At 38.9% G+C, this 19,414-nt stretch overlaps 1 long non-coding RNA gene across 1 annotated transcript; it reads right to left on the bottom strand.

Moving 5' to 3' along the window:
* Positions 1-271: 271 nt before the first annotated feature.
* Positions 272-15,668, bottom strand: LOC103886835. Its single transcript, XR_650658.3, has 3 exons — positions 11,897-15,668; positions 10,124-10,241; positions 272-426 (listed from the first exon to the last, which is right to left on the bottom strand). It is a non-coding gene; the product is annotated as an uncharacterized LOC103886835 (long non-coding RNA).
* Positions 15,669-19,414: the final 3,746 nt, after the last annotated feature.

Below are 19,414 nucleotides of genomic sequence, written 5' to 3' on the forward strand. Positions count from 1 at the left end.
CTACTTCTTGGAGGCAGGAGCTCCTTCGTCCTTCCTTCCTTCCTTCCTTCCTTCCTTCCTTCCTTCCTTCCTTCCTTCCTTCCTTCCTTCCTTCCTTCCTTCCTTCCTCCCTCCCTCCCTCCCTCCCTCCCTCCCTCCTTCCCTCTCACCTTCCTTCCTTCCCACCTTCTTTCCTCCCTCCTTCTTTCCTCTCTACCCCTTTCTTTCTTTTATTCTACAACGTACTGTAAAATATTTTGATAGGAGCCTTGAAATTTCACAATTTTTATTATATCTCCTAAGGTAAAGAAGCAAAAAAGGGAGCAAACTAGGGAGAAAGTTTATTTTGGTTCCCAGAGAAATGGTGAACAGTCAGAAGGAGGTCAGGAGGTGTGGTTGGTATACTTCTTGGCATGGACACAGGTTGCAGAAATTGCTGCTTACGGTCTGTCAGTTTGTATTAAGTTTCAGAAAGAAAAATAAAGGTTACTTTGATTTCTTCTTGGTCATGCATGATAATAGGGCTCAAAATGAGTCAGACACATACACAAGAGAGCCCATGGCCATAGGTCACTTGACATAACTTAGAACAAAACTACCTACATTTTGCACATATCTAAGGAATTAAAGATTTGTAGAAAAGCGTTGGTACTGTCCAAAGTTCAAATGTGTGTAAAAGTGATAATTTGAAGTTAAAATCATTTGATTTAAAATCACTTATTAGTATTTCACAAAGCCAGCCTGTATAGTTGGCACTTCAAGGTAATTATCTCATCTAATCTTCACAACAGCACTAAGAGGTACATATTACTATCCTCCTTTTATAGATACGCTAACTGAGGTTCAGAGAGGTTAAGTATCTTGTTCATTATCACATAGCTAATAGTGGTAGGTGAGGGTTTCAAAAATCTATATTTTTAAACACTTTATGCTGCCTATTATGTCTATGTTTTCTGCAATTATAGACTGTTTAGCTGTTAAATAGTTGTTGATATTCCTTCTATTTTTTAATTATTTTAAATGTCAAATTGATGTTGATTTTGAGATTTAGTCAAACTTGGTCATTCTGAATATCCTGCAAGAAAAATTAACCTTAAAGTAATACCATTTTCCTAGCAATGCAAAGGGTACAGAAACAAAAGATGAGAAGTTTCAGAGATGGGAAAAGCTTCTGTTCTGCTGAAGGCTATTGACCCAGGATAGGCAATTCACAATAAAAGGCCATGTAACCTACATTCAGTTTGTTTGACTTTGGTAGTGGTAGGGGAGTTAGGTTGAGGAAAAGGAAGTGAATGTGAGTGGACAGAGAAATATAGAAGAATTATAACTCATTGTAAAAGTTAGAAATAATAAATGATTATTTGCACACTACGTTATGCAATAAGTAATACACAAATTAAAACACATGCACACACACACACACGCACACACATTTCAACTTCATACTGTGAGTAGTTTAGTTAAAGATACATAGAGCCAGAAAGGCTGGCAGAAGAAGATTATCAAGAGTGGCTAATCAGAAGCTTCTAAGTCCTGACAGCTCAGACAAGGTCTCCAATTGGCCAACAAAAACAACCACAATAATAACAGCATCACTAATAATATCTACTGACCTCTAAAGACTCCTTGTTTTGTGCCAGGACCTCTTCTATGTGTTAACTTATTTAATTTGACAAGTCTAAGTCCTAGAAACTATCATTATCCTTATTTCAGAGAAGGAAATTCAGGCAGGAGAGTAATTTATTTGGTCAAGTCTTCACAGTTGGTAAAAACAAGGGTCCTTGTTTGCAAGTTCCAAGTTAGCTTCAGCTAGCATTTTCTCATGCTACACAAAAAGCAGGGTGAAATGGAAATGATTTCAGTGTTAAACCTCCTTAGTGTTGGTTCTTGCTTTTTACATAGATCCATAATGTTATTCCCAGTGCTTTCAAAACTTAAAATATTAATTTTCTTTCTCAATATACAGAGACTCCCTGTATTCCTTACCTCACTTGGTTTCACAAAACCATGCACTATTACTTTCCATATTTTACAATGAAGAGTTTCAGTAAGGTTGAATAGTGGATACATAGGAAAACTGGTCCTCAAAACTAGGCCCTAAGGAGAAAATCTATATGTATATGTGTATGTGTGTTTGTGTGTGTATTCACACACTATATACACATATAGTATACACACATTTATATATAAATATATCTATACACAAACAACAATAACTAAGCCCTATTGGTTGTAAGTAAAGTGTTTTGTTTTGTTTTTTTTTTCTGTCCTGACCTCTTGCCTTACTAAGCTTCAGATTGGCCTGAGCCTAATATCCTCCTTGAGCAGTTGCTTCTGAGCTCAGTCCCGCAGCTTTGGGCTGGCTATCCTGTGTGGACTCACGGCCTTTCTGGCTCAGCTTCCAGGGCCTTACTGCCAGCCTTTCCCAGCTGCCTCTGCTTCCTTGGCCTTTCCTAGCTGCCCTGCTGCATGGTCCTGCTTGCTGGTGGATGGTGTGTCATTTCCTTGCCTCCCATTCTTTATCCTTAGCCTTGTGTCCTAGCACCTCTGAGAGCCATGATGAAGACAAACACTCAGAGCCAGGCAAAGCAGAGAGAAACTCATTCTTTTATGAATACAGACCTGACTGGCCACCTAAAGGAGAGATGCTTGGGAGTCGAGATTGTGTCCCCATTTATTTAAACCACTATATCACTATAGTTAACAGCACAAACTTTAGAGTCAGAACGGCCTGGATTTGAATTCTATATTATAAATAAATAAAGCTGCTACAAGCATTCTTGTACAAATCTTTTGGTGGATATATGTCTTCATTTCTTAAGGGAAGGATTTCTTGAGTGGAAATGTTGGTCCATAAGTATTTGCCTAGTTTTATGTAATGCTACCAAACTTTTCCAAAGTGGATGCATCATTTTATTTTCTGCTATTGGATCCTGGAAAAGTTAATTCCACTCTTTGGACATAAGTTTTCTTCTGAGGGCAATGGGGATAGTAATAGCCCCCCCTCAGGATATTGAGAGGATTAAAAACAAGATATTATGATGTTAACAGACAGCACAACAAAGTAATTTTCAATAATAGCAGGCATTCTTTTTTCCTTTGTTGTCATTCCTAAATTTTTGAACATTGTATTATGAAAAATTTCAAGCCTGTCAAAAAATTGAAAGAGCCTGATTGTGGTGGCTACGCTTGTAATCCCAGCACTTTGGGAGGCCGAGGTGGGAGGATTGCTTCAGTATAGGAGTTTGAGACCAGCCTGGGCAATATGGTGAAACCCAGTCTCTATAAAAAATACAAAAATTAGCTGTGCATAGTGGCATGAGCCTGTGATCCCAGCTACTCAGGAGGCTGAGGCGGGAGGATGGCTTGAGCCAGGCGGGTGGAGGTTGCAGTGAGTGGTGATTGTGCCACTTCATTCCAGCCTAGGCAATAGAGGATAGTCAGTGCCCAGATACCAACTTGTAAATTGTACAATTCACATTTTACCACATTTACTTCATCACCTCTCTATCCACACATTAATCCATTCTTAATGCATTTTATGGTAGACATTAGTACATTTCCTACTAAATACTTAATAATCAATATATGTAATCTAGTTAATGTATCATTTATTACAGTTCAATATTTGTTTACAGTTCTTTTTGTTCTCTTTGAGGTAAAATTTATAGAGAACAAAATGCACAAATTTTAAATGTGCCATTCTATGAGGTTTGACAAACTCAGAAAGCTATGTAACTCAAAACCCCAAGATACAGAAATTTTCTTCACACCAGAGAGTTCTCCCTTACCCTTTCCTAGTTAACCGTGGTCCTTACCCACTCTCAACAAGGCAACCATTTGTTTTCATTTTCTCAGGTATATAGATCAGTTTCTTTTGTCCTAGAACCTTCATGTAAATGAAATCTATTACGCTCTCTTTTTATAAGGCTCCTTTTGCTCAGCATGTTTTCATATTTGCGCATGTTGTATTTGAGAGTAACTGTTCCTTCTTATTGCTGAGTATTATTAGTTTATATAAATATGCTAGAGTTTGCTCACCTATTCTCTTACTTTATAGATATTTGGACTGCCTTCATTTTTTTCTATGATAAATAAAGTTGCAATGAATATTATTTTATAATATTATTTATTTATAACAATAATACAGGTTTTTTTTTCGTAGAGGTAGGGTCTCGCATAAACCCCAGGCTAGTCTTGAACTCCTGAACTCAAGCAATCCACCTGCCTCAGCCTCCCATAAAATGATGTGTTATCAAGGTCGCTGCTGTAGACAGCAAGGTTCCATTCTGGAAGGACTTCTGCAAAACGTACAGCGTGCCTTCAGGAATTTTTTGGGTCATATGTTTTCATTTCTTTTGGGGAAGATTTATTGAGTGGAATTGCCAGGCTGAAAGTGTTTATTGAGTTTTTGTCTGTTTTGTTTCTATTTATTTATTTTTAATAATTTTTTTTAAGACAGTGGGTTTTGCTCTGTCACTCAGGCTGGAATGTAGCGGCACAATAATGGTTCACTGCAGCCTCGATCTCCTGGGCTCAAGCAATCCTCCTGCTTCAGCCTCCTGAGTAGCTGGGACTACAGGCACACAACACTATCCCGGGCTAATTTTTTTTTCATAGAGACAGGGTCTCACATAAACCCCAGGCTAGTCTTGAACTCCTGGACTCAAGCAATCCACCTGCCTCAGCCTCCCAAAGTGCTGGGATTACACGCATGAGCCACTGAGACTGGCCTTTATTGATTTTCATATAAAACTTCTAAATTGTTTTCCAAAGATTGTCCTCATTTATTTAAATCAGTATATCATGGTACTTAACAGAACAAACTTTGAAGTCAAAAGACCTGGGTTTGATTCCTATATTATAAATAAAGCTGCTAGAAGCATTCTTGTACAAATCTTTTGGTGGATATATAGTTTTATTTCTTTAGGGAAGGATTTCTTGAGTGGAGTTGCCGGGCCAAAGGTATTTGCTTAGTTTTACATAAACCTGCCAAACTTTGCCAAAGTGATTGCATCATTTTATTTTATCCAAAGTGGCTGTGCCATCTTATATTTCCATCAACATTTGCTCTATGCTCAGATTAGAATTTGACGTCATTACTCTTTTTCATTTTAGCCACTTTAGTGAGTGTGTAGTGATTTCTTCTTGTGATATTAATTTCCATGTCCCTGATGACTAACGATGTTAAGAATTGTTAACACACTTATTGGTAATTTGTTTGTCTTCCTTTGTGAAGTGTCTCTTCAAATATTCTGCCCATTTTGTTTTAAGCTGGACTGTTTGTATAATTAATATCCTTGCTTGCAGGACACGGGGGAATGAGACAGCCGTACAGTCTGATGGAAAGGTAAAGAGGATGAAAGACAAGGAGACAGCTATCTTTGACAGCAAGTCCCACAGTCGCTGGGCTATCACTCTCCTCTTGTCCATGGACTGCATCCCCGTGGGCGGCTGCTGGTTTGCTCTTTGTCTGGCTGAATGCAGACATATCGCCTGCTCTTGATGTGAAGATTTGGCTCACACAAACACAGTGGTGAGTGTCTTAGTTTTCAGTTCTCCCCAAAGCAAACTGAGACCAGAATTCAGTGCAGGGAGTTCATCTGGGAGGTGATCTCAGGAAGCCAGGGTGAGGGAGCAGGAACATGAGTCACAAAAGGAGGAAAAATCAAATGATGTGTTATCAAGGTCGCTGCTGTAGACAGCAAGGTTCCATTCTGGCAGGACTTCTGCAAAACATACAGAGTGCCTGCAGGAATGGTTCATGACAGGACATTCATCCTCTGGCTGCAGTGCCACAGGTTCCCCTCCCCTTCTAGGTCTTTTGCAGGGTGGGCAGCTGCTGTGGCGTCTGAGAAGGCCAGGACCAGAAGCGCATCTGAGTTCTCACCGAGTGTGGGCCAGGCGATGTGACTGGGAGCACCAAAAGGGCTTGCTAGAGTGAGAGTGTTTACTGAGGATTTTCCATGGGGGATGGTAGAGGGTGTCCCATCACTCCCTGTACGTGAACAACTTCACAATCACTGCAGCTCTCCCACAAAGTCACCTCCTGAATTAGTCACTGCTGCTCTCCCGCAAAGTCACTTCCTGGCTTAGTCACTGCTGCTCTCCTGTAAAGTCACCTCCTGGCTTTGGCAACCAGGGCTCCTTTTGTAGTCTCCACCCCCAGCTCTTCCCTGGTACCCTCTCTCTTGCCTTCTGGATTCTACACCAAAATCAAATTTTCCCAACTCCTGGGAAGAGCGGCCCCTTTCCCGGCTTCAAGTCTGGCTTCTAGCAGTCTCAGGCCTGAAGCTCAGCTCCTATCCCAAAGTAGGTTTATCCACACATCTGCTCAAAAAAGGCAGTGACAAACAACATTTCTTCTCATTATTGCACAAGTTTTCCACAAGCCCGTCCTGACCATATCTTGGATGGATTCTTCAGTCCGCTTGGGCTTTTATTCTTGCTAGTCACCGCCCAGCCTATTCTGTGCTCCGCTGAAATACATCTGTTATTGTGTTAGGGACAGGAGCTCTTGTGTTTTTTCCAAGACAATAATTAGGTCATTCAATGGTGAAATTCCTGCTAAGAGCGGTGACCCAATGACAGACCTGGCCAGTCAATCTGCTCATGCCTGCCCATGCCATTTCTGTGCCAGCCTCCCCACTCCTTCCCTCTACTTCCCTTGTACTTGCACTTCTTCCTGTACTAGGTCAAAATTTTGAATTTTGTTTTTTTTTTTCCATGTCTCTTTAAGTCTGCCTCGATCCAGGAATTCTCTTGTGCTTTGTTCATATGGCTAGCAGCAAACCTCCCTATATTTAACTGAATATATGCCATTTAAAAAGCATCACTGAGTATAATTATCATGGTGCCTCTCCCTTTTTCTTTCTGCTGACATCTGTTTCAAATCTTCCTCACTCCTAACTATAGATTTCTCTTTAAGATGCTGCTTCAATGTGGCTTTCCTATTCTAGGAACAAATAGAATGGAACTCACTGCATTCTTTTCCAGTTCTTTTGGGTGATGTAGGACAAGGCTGCAGGAACTCGGCTTTTCCAGAAGTAGAGCATGGAGCCATATTAGCTGGAGGGTCGCTGAATGGTGCCAGGTTCAAATATCAGCATAGCAAAGTCATTATGAGCACAAACTCCTGTGACTTACTCAGCTGTGTGACTCAGGGCAAGCAACCTAATATTGCTGTAGTTTGGTTCATTCTTTTTTACAGTGGTAGATACAATAAAGTAATATGCATCTCACAGGGTTGAGTGGGTGCTAAAAGAGTTAGTAGATATCAGGCACTCCAGAGGTTGCTTTATACAGCAGGCGCTCAACCTCTGTTTATTACTATCATGTTGCTCCACCAGAGAGTCAGATTTTGTCTCTGGGGTCACTTGGTCCCTTTGCTGTGTGAGACTTTTGTATCTTGGGAGCTTCCTTGACAGGATAAAGAATTTATTTGTTCCTCTAGCCAGTGGGATTTCTGACTCTCCGGGGAGGTGGTTTAGAACTAGGAGTTAACATGAAGAGAAAATAATGATATATTCCATGGAGAAGATCGATTTTCCATTTCAACTTGGAAGACTAACACTCGACTGTCTCACTGGTGGAGGCAGCAAGAGGGTGCATAATACAAACTTTCTGCAAGCCTTGTAATCTCTGACCTCTTGGTACAATGAGAAGGACTATAACGTATTGGATGCTACCAGTTTTTACTTTATGGGGAAAGTTTTTCTTCTCTTTTTACAGAATAGTCATGACTTTTACACTTTGCACCTTCAGAAATCTCAAAGTCAGAAAATAAGCATTCTCTGTGTCCTGTTCTTTTCTTAACTTTATACTATCACTGAATTTTCATTTCAATAGTAGAAGCTAACATTGACCCTTTATCACGTGCCAGGGACTAAGTGTTACACAGTTAAGTTCTCATTTAATGTCCTAGATAGATGCTTGGAAACTTCGGCTATAAGCAACATGACATATAATGAAACCAATTTTCCCACAGGCTAATTGATATAAACAAGAGTTAAGTTTCTATAACATCACAAAGACCTCACCAATCTTCAAAATAAAGACCCCCTAAACACTTCTAACACTAAAGCTAAAATAAATGTGAACTATACATACATTTAAGAAACATTAATAAAAACAAAGAAGGTAATTACCCAATTATTGCAGTTCAGGGTCACAGGGGGTCAGAGCCTATTCTGACAGCTCAGAGTGCAAAGAGGGAGCTAACCCTGGCCTGGAGGCTATCCTATTGCAGGGCCCACTCATATAACAACACCATGTTGAACAGACGACATTCGTGCAGGACCTGCTACATATTGAATTTCTCTTCTCTTTTTTTTTTTTTTTTTTTTGAGACGGAGTCTCGCTCTGTCGCCCAGGCTGGAGTACAGTGGCCGGATCTCAGCTCACTGCAAGCTCCGCCTCCCGGTTTACGTCATTCTCCTGCCTCAGCCTCCCGAGTAGCTGGGACTACAGGCGCCCGCCACCTCGCCCGGCTAGTTTTTTGTATTTTTTTTTTTTAGTAGAGACGGGGTTTCACCGTGTTAGCCAGGATGGTCTCGATCTCCTGGCCTCGTGATCCGCCCGTCTCGGCCTCCCAAAGTGCTGGGATTACAGGCTTGAGCCACCGCGCCTGGCCTACATATTGAATTTCTCATTCAACCCTCCCAATAAGCCTGAAGGAGGTCATATAGCATAGCGATTCACAGTGACATCTCTGGCGTTTACCAGGCGCCAAGTCATGGCTCGCCCACTTACTTGTTGTCTCATGATGGGAAATGTATTTAGCCTCTATGTTTCTTTGTTTTCGTTTCCTCATCTGGCAAAAGGGCTTGAGTGTATTTTTCTCATTGGATTAAGTAAAATATTGCAAACAGTTTTTGAAACTGTCATACATATGTTATGATTAAAACAGTGTCAGAAATAGGTCAACAAATACATACCATAATTAGGCAGATGAGAGAACTGAGACTAAGAAAAGGTGATTCAGTGGCTCCAGACACATAGCTAGTAAACTAAGGAGCTGGGATTTGAAAATGGCTGTATGAAAATGGCTGTACACTGCCAAAGCTCATAACATGCAATGACCTCTATGTCATTGTACGCTATGAAAACCAAAACTAATGAAGTTTTCATTCCTGTGCTAAATAATACTGTGATCAGGCAACAACAACATAGCTACTTACTCCTGGAAATAAGGCTCCTGAAAGACAAGACAGTGAACCGATTGAAACTCCTTATTCATCAGCAGCCTTTAAGGACCCTCTCCTCATTACAACCACCCATTCAAAAATATTATGACATACACTTTCTTGCTTTGCAGAAAATCATCCAACTCAGTCCTCCAAATGCTATTAATGTTCTCCCCTGACTTCTCTATTCTGATTCACTATTAAAAATGTCAAAGAAGTCTTTTCCCTTACTGCAGCAAGCCTAACCAACTTAGTTTTGTTTGAACAGCAGATTTTTCTGCTGATATTTTGGGAAGTCAGTACTCAACAATACTTGAACTTCCACTTAGATTCATTAAATTCCCCCTTGTTGCTGAGGCCCAAGACCCCTGACTCAGGAGAGGGTGCTACCTGGGGCCTCTGAGCCTTCCACTCAGAAATCTCTCCAACTGTAAGATAGGTGGGGCCTGATTATGTCTGATCTCCTGATTTATTATTTGCTGTTGCTTGAGTTGATTTTCAAATGAATTTATTTTTTCTCCTAGGAATGAGGAATCATTTAAAGAATTTCTTCCCTTAGCTAATTAAATTAGAAATTATTATTCATGGTGAAAACCTGCCTAAATACCAACACTTCCTCCCTGTTTCTTGCTGTCCACACTCTTGCCTTTCTCCTGTGAGTCTGCAGGAGGAAGTCTAGAGAGAGGAACCACACAGACTCTCGAAGTCCACCTTTCAGATCACTCCAAGACTGATGAGTTCAGGTCTCGTGAGACTGACAACTTTTTGACAAACTTTGGCTTGGGATACCTGTTCAAAGACTTGTAAGAACTTTCCACAGTCTTGTCTTTGCATCCCTGAGAAATATTTTATTTAGTTTCTTCTGCCCACTGTTGGGGGTTTCCTTGGGCCTCTTATCAGTGATGACTGGTCTGTGGCCATATGCTACAGATAAGAAGTTGTACAAGACCCGTTCTTACCGTCTACTGTAGTTCTCATGGGCTCCACTCAATGTGTTTGGCCCTCTGGGACAAACACCTGCTCCTTTAAATCTTTCATTTAAGTGCATATCTCTGTCATGAGTCCACCATGGTCAAACTGAAATTGCAATGATCACTTTGAGAAAATTGTAACATAAACATGATTGTCTATTAGAGATATACATTAGAACAAAAAAGAAAAGGAAGCTTCAGGAGATGATTCTGCCTTGTCTAAGAGAGAGATGACCTTGAAATAGGAGACCTCTTTTTCCTTCGTGTACTGTGCACCTGTGTGACTGTTTTTGTGTATGTGAATATGTGCATGTGTGTGTAAGAGTATGTGTGCAAGTATGTGTGAGTGTGAGTACATGTGGATGTGTACAAGAGAGAGATATGGTTTTTCTTGTGTCTAGATTTTCCTTTCCTTGCAGAAAGAAGTGTAAGTAGCCTTTTACAGAGAGGATTTTATATTAGAAGCCAGTTCCCTCTCATTTCTTCTTTTCTTTCCTTCCATTTTTAACTTCTCTCAGAAAAGTTTGGAGATTGATAGATTATAAATTATTTCTATATCACACAGAGGTTTACTTCAACTAAGAGAACTCTTTTACCAAATATGAGTAATTCAATTTTAGCTTACAAAGGCTCTACATGTTTTTCTCTGATCTTATCACTATATAAAAAATGTTCACCTAGTATTTAGTTAAGACAAGATTTAAATATAATTTCTCATGATTAAAATTTGAAAATATTCTATATTAGTTCTATGGACCCAATAATGTATTATTATATCCACAACTTATATAACGTTAAGAAATATAAAATTGTATTTAGTCCAATAAAATTGTAAATGTGAGTATCTTTTAGACATTTAAAATATTAAATTCTTATTTAACAGATCATAAGGGCTTAATGTGTTGGTAAACTTTGTAATTTCTGGATCTTTGGTTAGCTTTAAGACCTTAGACTAGTATAAAATTAAGCTAGTTAATACATGATATATCTATGCCACAACTATTTCTAAATTAAAATAAAAAGTTTAAATATCATTCAGGAAACATTATTTTGGGTTTTATTCATTTCTAATCTTTATATACAGAATACTACAGACTAATAGGGTATTTAAATGCCTTTGAATTACATATATATCTGAATGTGTTTATCTCAAGTTTATTAAAATGCAATACAAAATGTCTACTTATGGAAAAAATATAGATAGATATTGCTTCTAGTTTCCCTGTGTCCAGGAAAACAAAAGTTGATTAGTTAAAGGTGGTAATTAATATAAATGTTTGAGATTATAGTAAATACTATAAGTACAGAGTAAGACAAATGAGTATGCAAGACGGTAATATATTTTGTCTGTTTTCTTCTTAAGGGAATTATTATAATTTATTACAATGGAAAATCCCATTAGGCAAATATTATGTATTTTTAAATTTAGTATGCTGACAGTTAATTGCATTTTAGAGCTAAAGTTAATAATTTTATTATCTGTTTGCTTAGTTATATATTCATGTATGTTTAAATGCATAAATATAAGAATATTTTTATATTACTTTTAAAAGTGAATAAATAATGAATAAGACAATGAAAGACAAAATTGAGGACACTCTGTGAATGTAAGAGATCTAAAGAAAATGATGTTACAGGTTTCTAATACCTAAGATGATCTAATAATCTCCTAATGGCCTCCCTGCCTAATGCCCCCACATTGGGGATTAAGATTTCAGCATATATATTTTGGTCTAATACAAACATTCAGTCCATAACAACCTCTAAGGCATTTCATCTGTCTTTCACAGACGGCTCTGCTGCAGTATCTTTGGGCATGGAAAGGCCCTTGAAGTTGTTTATTCTCATCTCCCTGACGCTTCATTGTTAGAAAATTAGAACTTGGAAGCTCAGAGAGGTGAAGTGATTAGCCTAAGGTCGCAAAGCTATTTCATAACAAGGATAGGGCTAAAACTCTTTAGTCATTTTATACTCTTACCACTGAGTTCCTTTGACATTGAAGGGGAGAAAATTTTACTCATAAAACTCATTCTTGGTAAGCATTGAAAGTAATACTTTTAGAAGGAAAAGGCCTTTAAATCAGGCTTATTACACTGTCTGTAGTCAAGTAATATAGGAAGGAAGTAGGTTTTTTTAGATGTCCAAAAATTTTAGTAGTGGTGATCAGCTATAACATAGATACATTGAGATTTTACTTTCTAACATTCTACCTTCATATCTTCAACTTTTATAAACCCAATAAAATAAATAAACAATGGAGGCTACTGTTTATAAAAAATTAAGCTGGGTTTTTTTTCAACCCCATTTGAAAATCTTAGAAGAAATATCAACAGGATGATTCCATTAATACTCAGTTTTACCTTCAAAATGGAGAATTAATTCAAGCAAATTGTGTAAAGGTGTTTCTTTTTGAGAGGATCATATTGATTTTTTCATGAAATGGTTATAAACAAACATTTTTTAGCAGTTTGTACTGCTTTTATGAATGCTATTGCATTTTGTAATGCTTAAAATGATACATTTATGAGGCATTAGCTCGGAAAGCCAAGTTAGTAATTCCCTGTATTAAATTCCTCACTTTGTTGATGAGGAAAGAGGATCAGAGAAACCGAAGGACTCACCTATAGTTACAAGTGCATAAATGGTAGAGTTATGTTTGTATCCAGGCTTTACTTCAAATCTGGCCCTCTGTCTGTCGCATCAGAACCCATGAACTGACCCAATTCAAACAACTCTCATTTAGTTCCATATGGTGTTACATGTGATATATTTTTTAAGCAGACTATGATATAATAAAAAATGCTTATTCCAAATAATGTGTCTTACAAAGTAGCATCCTTTCCAGAAGAGAATGCCTTTCTCTCCACAGTGTCAAACAACTTCTGGTGCAGCTTCCACAGTAAGTGTGACCTCTGGAGACACAACATAGAGTCTAGTGGCTAGAGAAGATATTATATTATCTGTGACTATGAGAGACCTGAAACATCTCCTTCACCTAAGATTCTTCCCCAATCTCATAAGTACTTGACTAAGATATATTTCTGTGATGACTTTGTCCAGCTGAAGTAATCTAAAAACCTTGATGGGCTGGAAATGGTGAATTATTCTTCTGTTGGTGACTAATGCAGTGAGCAGGCAGTTTTTCTAGTTCTTTAAAGGCAGTATCGGCCTAAAAGGTCACGGAGGCTCCCATTAGCAATGGGAGGGTACACAGAAGTTAATTTCAAAACAAATAAAGTGGATGGAGCAATTCAACAACAGTGCATTCTGAAATGCAAGTAAATGACTTACATGCTCAAGTGATTTGAAGCATAAGTATTGGTAACTTGTGTGGCTTTTAACCATATCTATATCTGGGAAACTCTCATGTGAGAATTTAATCCATTTATACACAGCAATTATCTTCTATAATACCCTAATGAGTGACTAGACAGTGAAGTCTAGTGGAAAGAATGCTTGTCTTGGTTTAAGAGTTAAATATTAATAGTTGAAAAAAAACTTTTCCTGAGAGTCAGCTGGTGGGAAGGGCAGATGGATTAGGGTGTGTTTATCTGCTCCCTTTTTTAGTTCTGTAACTTTAAGTATGTCAGTAAACACTTCTGAGCCTCAATTTGCTTATCTGTAAAATGGAAATCTCTATTTTCTCACATGATTGTTGGGAAAGTAAAATGTACATAAGTGTACATTGCACATAACCATATATTATTAAAAATACAAGGGGTTTTCAAAAAGTTTATGGAAATTACTATTATGAACAAACTATGCCCAGAGTTTAAAATTGTTTTGCACCGAAATGAACTTGTACTAACTTATTATAGCATGTCTGAACAGGATACAGTTTGGGACACTAAGAAAGATAAAACATCAGTCTGAAAAGAGCCCCTATCAGAGCAAGATGAATTTTGCTAAAATTAAAGCAAGAACAAACATTACCCTTGTAAAGATTGGGAATAAGAATGGTGAAATCGTAGTTGCTTTGTGAAAAGTTTATGGGGACAATGTCCCCCCAAAATTAGCAATTTACAAATGGATAACTCATTTTAATAAGGGACAAGATAATGTTGAAGATGAAGTCTGTAGCAGCAGACCATTCATATCAATTTGTGAGGAAGAAATTAATCTTGTTTCTGCCCTAATTGAAGAAGACTGACAACAGCACAAACAATAGACAACACCGTAAGCATCTCCATTGGTTCAGCTTACACAATTCTGACAGAAAAATTAAAGTTGAGCAAACTTTCCATTCAATGGATGCCAGAACCATTGTGCCCAGATCAGCTGCAGACAAGAGGAGAGCTTTCAATGGAAATTTCAAACAAGTGAAATCAAGATCCTGAAACATTTCATTAAAGAATTGTAACAGAAGATGAAACACGGCTGTACCAGTACTATCCTGAAGACAAAGCACAATCAAAGCAATGGCTACCAAGAGGCCACAGTGGTCCAGTCAAAGAAAAAGTGAATTGGTCAAGAGCAAAGGCCATGGAAACCTTTTTTTTTTTTTTGAGATGCTAAAGGCATTTTGCTTGTTGATTTTTTAGGGAACCAAAGAAAAATATCACCTGCTTATGACGAGAGTGTTTGGAGAATGTTAGTCAAAGCCATAGCAGAAAAATTCCCAGAAAAGCTTCACCAGAGAGTCCTTCTCCACCACAACAATGCTCCTGCTCATTACTCCTATCAAACTAGGCAATTTTTCAGGATTTTTGTTGGGAAATTATTAGGGATCCACCTTAGAGTCATGACTTGACTCCTTCTATCTTCTTTTTGTTTCCCGATCTTAAAAAATACTTAAAGGGTATCCATTTTTGTTCAATTAATAATGTAAAGAAGGCCACATGGACATGGTTAAATTTCCAGGCCCCTCAGTTCCTTAGAGACGGTCTAAGTGGCTGGTATCATCACTTACAAAAGTGTCTTGAACTTGATGGAGCTTATGTTAGGAAGTAATATTTATATTTTTATCATTTTAACTCCATTTTTTCATGAACTTTTTGAAATACCCTTATATAATTTATGTAAAAGCTGCTCAGATTATTGAGGAAAAGTTTCACCAAGTTAGTTTTAATAGAACTCAAATAGGAACATTCTCATCTTCCTAAAATAAACATGATAAAATTGACACTTAATCCACCTTTTGCTCTGCTAAAAAGAATTTTTAGACCTTTTGTGTATTTTCCTAACAGTGACACTCTATTAATAGTGGAGTGGAAAAATAAATGAGATCTTTGGTCAGATGTTTAAATAATGTGGAGTGGGTGACTTAATAATCTTGCAAATAATTTTTGAGAAGCTATTCTCCAAAGGCTAAGTGGAGCTCCCTGGTGATGTTAGGCCAGGAGGAAAAGCTTCCAGGAAAGTTTCTTCCTGCCATTTAAAATGAAGCATGAGGAATGTAAAAAGCAACCAGTAAAAATATACCTTATGTGGGCCTGACACAATGGTTCACCCCTGTAATCCCAGCACCTTGGGAGACCAAGGCTGGGGAATTACCTGAGGTCAGGAGTTCAAGACTAGCTTGGCCAATACAGTAAAACCCCATCTCTACTAAAAACACAAAAAAATTAGCTGAGCTTGGTGGCACGTGCCTGTAATCCCAGCTACTCACTCGGGAGGCTGAGGCAGGAGAATTGCTTGAACCCAGGAACTTGGGAACCCAGGAGGTGAAGGTTGCAGTGGGCCAAGATCATGCCACTGTACTCCAGCCTGGGTAATAAGAGCAAAACTCTATCTCAAATATATGTATATATACACATATATATATGTTTATATACTTTATGTGGCCAGGTGCAGTGGCTCACGCCTATATTCCCAACATTTTGGGAGGCCGAGGTGGGTGGGTAGTTTGAGCGCAGAAATTGAAGACCAGCCTGGGCAACCAGGTGACACCCCATCCCTCAAAAAAAAAAAATTAGCCAGGCATGGTGGCATATCAGGCATGACCAGCTACTTGGGAGGCTGAGGCGGGAGGATTGCTTGAGCGTGGGAGACAGAGGTTATAGTGAGCTGAGATTGCACCACTGCACTCCAGCTTGAGTAACAGAGTAAGACTCTGTCTCCAGAAAAAAAAAAAAAAGAAAAAATATACCTCATGTACCTGAATATAGCCTGAGGTGGTCTGGTTTTCACAGTAGGCTTGAATGGGGAGATTTAGTAGGTTTGAAAGGGGAGATTTTATTCATTCATTTATTCATTCATTCCACTTACATTGATCATTTACTCTGTTTATTTCTACTAACATCTGGAGATACAACAGAAAAGTATGCAGAACCATTCTCATGAAATTTATATTCTAAGAGAAGGAAGACATTGGCCACTCATCACATGGTAGGACAAATACGTACTCTTCTTTTGAGGTTTACTATTCCCATTGATGCTATCTTGTCAAAGATCTAGAGATTCTTTATCCGAATGGAACAGAAAGGTTCTCTCTTACCTTTGTCTGTACTACCCAAAGGGCTGATTTATTAGCCAACTCTCCAAATTGTTGGAGTGGAGTCCACTTTAGTGATCTGAATATCCTCATTGGATATTTGTACCTCTACCTCTACTGAAAAACATGAAATTCATGAAAACTTTTATAGATTTCTTAGTATAATTATTTTTTTCTGAATATATATAAGGTAAAGCAGCCACAATTGAATATCAAATCAGCCATTTGAAGTGTTTAAATGCTTAATTAACATAATACTTATAATTATTTTTCTCATTAAAAACTGACGTTTTATTATTTGAGAGTAGGGTTTAAGAGTTTTACATTTTAATAAAGTACTTCAGTCCTATACATTTGGCACATTGATGTTTTATATATTTCCCTGTATACTACCATAGTTATAGGTTTGCAAGCTTCTGAGTTGAGAAATTCATTTCTGAGTAGTATTTGTTAAGTGTTGTTAGAGAATAGATTCGAAGGATATGGATTTTTGAGACAGAGAGTATATTGCAGTGGGAGCTCTATTGAGCGATATATAAATAAGCAAAGGAAGCATACACAGTATATACAACACTTTGGTATTGTTACTCCCAGGAGTGGAAATCAGTAAGGGATACTATTGACTTTACTGAATTTTTTAATTGGTTGATTTACAAGTCATTGCTTTTTGTCAGTTGTCTCAGGCCCCAGGGTCACTTGTGGCTTCAATGCTGAACTCTCTACAGATGCATCCCAAGCCTGTTTCTTTAGTTCTGTCTTTCTCGTTTGTCCACTCTCACATTTACACGAGATATTTTCATATAGACAGCCCATGGCTGCCTTGGATGCAATACATCCCTCAGCTCATCATCCCCTCAGTAAGAATTCAGTTTACCTTCCATATTATCATTTTGTTTGTTAACGGTGTCACCATTTATATTCACTTTGATTTGAAACATAAGCATTTTCCAGGTTGAATTACCTCTGGATTGCTTTGGCCAGCTAAACAAAAGCCAGGTAACAACAATCCATTTCTGTTCCATTTTTTATAAAACCTGTTCTGCATTTCAGGCCCTCATTGCCTTTGCTTGGGGGATGTCCCTGCTGGTCCTGGCAGCCCTCATACTGCCCAGTCTTTCCACACACTACAGCCCAAGGAGTCATCTTCTGCTTGTGGTTTTGTCGCTTCAGCCTTGTTCTCTACAACCATCCCCCATGCCGGTCCTCAGCTCAGAAACCTTCAACGACTTCCATTATCCCTTGAAGTTTTAACTTTTACATCTGACATTCAGATTTTCCAGGATATGGCCTTGGCTGTCAATTCCTCCTTGTTATCCTTTCTCCCTCCCTCTGTTTTCCACAAATGATTTGGAAGTACTGTAAAAACCTCTATATTAAGTGCTGGGGATATAATGATGATCAAGCTGCCTTTGTAAAGTGTGCAGATAAGAGATCCACAGATAAGTAATTCGAGTCAAGCAGGATGAGTGATTTGGCAGGGCAGTGTCGGGGAAACGGGAGGATGCACAGGGAACTTCAACAAATTGAGCAGGCTGAACACGTCAGTGGAAATGTGTGAAAACTGATCAACAGAAGAAGGGGCTTGTTCACTTTCCATCTTAGAATGTGTGCTCAGGCTGCGGTGTGTGCGGTGTGGAGAAATGATTTGGAGCAGTGGCTCTCAAACTTGAGTGTGAGTCAGAATCTTCCAGAGGACTTTGTAGAACACCACTGCAGACTCCCTCTCCTAGTAGGTCTGGGGAGACCCTGAGAATCTGCAGTTTTTTTTTTTTTTTTTTTTTTTTTTTTTTTGAGAGGGAGTTTCGCTCTTGTTGCCCAGTCTGGAGTGCAGTGCCGCCATCTCGGCTCACTGCAAGCTCGCTTCCCGGGTTCAAGCGATTCGATTCTCCTGCCTCAGCCTCCTCCGCGTAGCTGAGATTAGAGGGGCCCGCCGCCACGCGCAAATAATTTTTTGTATTTTTTAGTAGAGACGGGGTTTCGTCATGTTGGGCAGGCTGCTCTTAAACTCCTGACCTCAGGTGATCCGCCCGCCTCAGCCTCCCAAAGTGCTGGGATTACAGGCCTGAGCCACCGCGCCCGGCCGAGAGTCTGCATTTTTAACAAGCTCCCAGGAGAAGCTGAAGTTGCTGATCCTGGGACCGCGCTTTGAGAACCACGGTTCTGAAGTAAGCAAGACTACAGGCTGCCGGGCCATGCAAGAGGCTGATTGTCAGCCCAGGTGCGCAATGAAGGTGACCTGGACTACAGGCGAGGCAGAGGTGGTAGAGAGAAGTGAGAGGCCTGAGAACGAAGTGGGAATCAGCCACGCCTAGATTTGGGCGTGGTATGAGATGGATGGAATGTGGAGGTGACGGGGAGGAAGGAGTCAAGGACAGCAAACACTTTTTGCCGTAAGACTTTGGGTGGCAGGAATGCTGTTTACTGAGATTAAAAAAAAAAAAAAAAAAAAAAAAAAAATTCCAAGAGGAGAAGCACAACTAGGCAGAAGGTGTGAAGTTCATTTTGGGGTAGAATATGCTGCTCTAGTTAAGAATATAGGCTCTGAAGTTAGATTTCCTGGGTCTGAGCATTAGCTTTGCTTCTTCCCAGTTGAATAACTTCAAGCAATTTCCACAACCTTACTGCACATAGTTGCTTCATTTTAACATTGCGACAAAAATAGTACCCATTTCATAAGGTTGTGGCAAGGATTGAATAAGACACTATATATAAAATATTTGAAACCCTGTCTGGCATACAGTTTGTACTCAATATTAACTACTATGAATAATTGCCTTCATATACACTGGCTTTTTCCAAATTGATTGCATCACTCCTTGGAGGCTGCTCAGGCCATGCTTTTCTAT

This window comes from Papio anubis, chromosome 8 (assembly GCF_008728515.1).
Source record: "Papio anubis isolate 15944 chromosome 8, Panubis1.0, whole genome shotgun sequence".
Lineage (NCBI taxonomy): Eukaryota > Metazoa > Chordata > Mammalia > Primates > Cercopithecidae > Papio > Papio anubis.